The 3,667-nt window shown below is 35.8% G+C and overlaps 1 long non-coding RNA gene across 1 annotated transcript; it reads left to right on the forward strand.

The window, feature by feature from the left end:
- Positions 1–1,092: 1,092 nt before the first annotated feature.
- Positions 1,093–3,166, forward strand: LOC138877118 (uncharacterized). The gene is made up of 3 exons (XR_011402439.1): positions 1,093–1,205; positions 2,039–2,196; positions 2,873–3,166. It is a non-coding gene; the product is annotated as an uncharacterized lncRNA (long non-coding RNA).
- The last annotated feature ends 501 nt before the right edge of the window (positions 3,167–3,667 follow it).

Consider the following 3,667-nt stretch of genomic DNA (forward strand, 5'->3'; position numbering starts at 1 on the left):
AAGTAAAAATGAACTAATGTCCCCAATATTCAAGATAATAGAATAGGGACAAAACTATACTTACTCTCAAACGTCAAATGTACGGGATCATCTAATTTGAATAATCGCTTTTTTTGCTTGGACTCACTGTCTAGTCTATCTTCTAGAATAAGCAATGCTAACTTTCCTGACTAAGTCCAACTCTCCTTCGACCTTTTGCTTTCCTGCAAAATCTTGGAGAAAGAAAATTCATTACACTAAAACTAAATGAAAGAGGACAGATAGACTGAAACAATAATGTGAAGAAAAAAAGTCTTAATGTAAGAATATTCAATACGGTATATATGGAATTTTCTATCACCTTCTTTGTCAATTTTAGACTTACTAAATATTAATGATGATAAATAAAATTTTCTATTTATTTATTTATGTTACAACTCATATTTTTGTATGTGAAAGTACGTCGTAAGTCCGTTGATGTAAGCTCGAAAATGAGATCCTCTTGGAAAGTATATAAAGTAATGTAATGATGTTACATCCCATTTTTTTTCAAGCCTTTGAGAGTTAATATTAAAGGATAAATGTTTATAAGGGTACATGTTGTTACACCCCGTACTTCAGATGTTACTATCATTATAGGATTATCTAATGTAAACTCAAAAAAGATGAAATCCTTCTACAAGGACAAGAAAGATTTGCCGAAGTGTTACGCAAGTTAAGATGAATATGAGACTTGTTAATTATGATTTAAACGAGTTTAAAAACATGATATGACTATATATGATGTTTGAATATGAAGTATAAAGTTTGAGAAAAATCGGATTTAAGTTGCGGAAAAATCGACTAAGGATTTGCGTTGTAATGAAGTTTTTTTATTAATATATTTTGTGTGCTATATGAGATCTTTTTGGGACATATTATATATCAAATTGAAGGTCTTAGAATGTAGTTTCCAACGCTCTTAACCGTTTGTTTATACGACATCCGAATAAAAAGATATAAGCGTTTGAAAAAAAGGCCAATAAGAGAGTGGCACGTGGCACCTTTTTGACTTTTAGAAAAGGGGATGTTTCTCTATCTGTCTCGTCTCTTACTTTGGTTTTCCAGAGAGCTCGACCATATAACACCCCTAAACGCATCCTCAAGTCCTCCATAAGGATTTTCAACGATACTATCATCCGAGGCACGAAATCACGAAGCAATAACACAAGAACTATCCCCACGACGTAAGTATTGCTATATAACCTCTCTTTTTCTTTGTAGTTTGAGTTTTGGAAGGTATTTTGAAGTTAATAAAAAAGCCTAATTTCTGGTTTCAAGATCTTAAATATCAAGTAAGTTGATTAATTCATTTCATAATATTTAGAACTCACGGGACGGTGATCGGAAGCCGTGAGTTCGAGTTATTTGATTTGTAATGGACTGTTTTGTGGGCTGTTTCGTGTAGCTTTTGAGCTATATATTTTGCTTCTATTTAATGGAGTTTTTGGAGGATAAATGGTGTGGAGAAACACCACATATTGGTGAAATAATGGATTAGTCATTCTTTATAATACTTTCGGGGTGTTGGACACTACTATAGTCGTTATTTTTGGTTTGAATTGATTGGGGTATGTTGGGCTATTGTAAGCTAAATATAACATGGATTTCGACTTGCATCTACTGTAGGAGGTAATTATATTGTGTTCCAACAAGTTCTTAAGGTTATATTGATATCGGTTGAGTTAAATGGATGAACTAGACATGAACTAGTAAATAAAGTTGCCAATTAAGAATAATTGGAGTTGTGGATCATTTTCTTTGTTATGGATATATGGTATAAGGCTGGAATTACTGATGAATGACTTCTTTATCATATTAATGATACTATTAAGTTAAAGTAAAAAGTTTATAAGGGATGATATGGGGTATACGAATTACAATTGGAGCTTGTCGCTCGTCGTAAAATAGTTATGACTTGTTGTTGTTTTATGGTGTCTTGTTATTGATGATTATGTATTGCCGGGTTTCTTTGGTAATTTTTGTGGGTATATTATATTGGAGGAGGCTCTTGTTACAGGGGAAATGCTGCCCGAATTTATATAAACGAGCTACAAGTTTAAGTTGCAGATTTAGCCTTTATTCAACACTGATTTTGAATCTCCTTATGTAATGGTGGGTTGAGTTGAGTTGTTTGAAGAGTAGCTTGGGAGGTATTAAGGACTCACCATGGTTAAGGTATGTTAAGGCACTTTATTCTTTCTTTTGGCATGATCTAAATTGAAATGAACATAAACGATACACTATTTCATAATGAATCTACTCCTAGCAAATAAGGTTGTACATGTTGTTATTTCCGTACAAAGTTATTCTAAGAAAGTATGTATGATTCTTGAGTCCTAGTGAAGTTCATATTGATGGTATGATGTCCATAATGCTAATCAAAGGTGAAAGGACCTTACGTCACTCTGAAAGGTTTAGAACGTGATTCCATGAGTCTAGCATGCATTATATATAATATCTATTTTGATCTACCGAGCCGCACTATAGTAGGTCGGGTACGACACCAATTGTGCAACCACTAATTAGTTGGATTTACCGAGCTCCACGTGGCCGGGTACGATTCTACCGAGCCTTATGATGGCCGGGTACATTTTTACCGAGTCCTCTTTGAGGCCGGGTATGATATGATGATGATGCCTACAAAGGCGTATGTTTTTAAAAGTTTATGTATATATATGTATTATGCACTTCATGTCAGTAGCTCCCAGAGGCACGCAAATGTTACAGGTTGTATCTCCTCTATCTCTCTTTACATTAATGTTCTTGTTTATGCTTTCCTGCCTTACATACTCAGTACTTTATTTGTACTGATGTCCTTTTTGCCTGGGGACGCTGCGTTTCATGCCCGCAGGTCCCGATTGATAGGTTGACAGTCTTCCTAGTAGGCTATCAGCTCAGCGGAGGTGTTGGTGCACTCCACTTGCTCCGGAGTTGCCTATTTGGTCAGTATGCTTTGGATATGTATTGATTGGTATGGCGGGCCCTGTCCCGACCTTTATGATTTTATGTATTCTTAGAGGCTTGTAGGCAGATATCAGGTTTATGGATACGTGCATGGCCTTATTTGCCTCTGTGTTGAGTTTACAAATGGTCATGTCGGCCTTATAGGCCTGTATGTCACATGTATAAGTTTGTATATCATGTTGGATCGTCATATGTTGAGTATTCCCTTATGATTTATTCTTGTTATCTCATGACGGGTTTCTGGCTCATTTACTTAAGATAGTATAATAAGAAAGATATGTTACGTTGGTACTCGATTGAGTAAGGCACCGAGTGCCCTTCGCGGCCCTTCGGTTTGGGTCGTGAAAAAAGTAGTATCAGAGCAGTTCTGTCCTAGGGAGTCTACAATCCGTGTCTAGTAGAGTCTTGTTTATGGGTGTGTTGTGTACCACACTTATAAGCAGGAGGCTACGGGGCATTTAGGATTGTCACTCTTTCTTCTTACTCTAGATCGTGTTGTAGAGCTCAATTGTAAAAATTCAAACTTCTAAATTCTATTGTGTTCGTAATACAACAATACCTCATCCAAATAAATAGATGGTATGAGATTGAATGTGGTTGTTGAAGAGTTGAGTCAGAGGAACTCGATTTTGCATCATGCTTATGATGAGCAAATGTGGGGTCTTCAGCAGATCATGTGTGT

The sequence above is a fragment of the Nicotiana sylvestris genome, chromosome 9, assembly GCF_000393655.2.
Source record: "Nicotiana sylvestris chromosome 9, ASM39365v2, whole genome shotgun sequence".
Taxonomy (NCBI): Eukaryota; Viridiplantae; Streptophyta; class Magnoliopsida; order Solanales; family Solanaceae; genus Nicotiana; species Nicotiana sylvestris.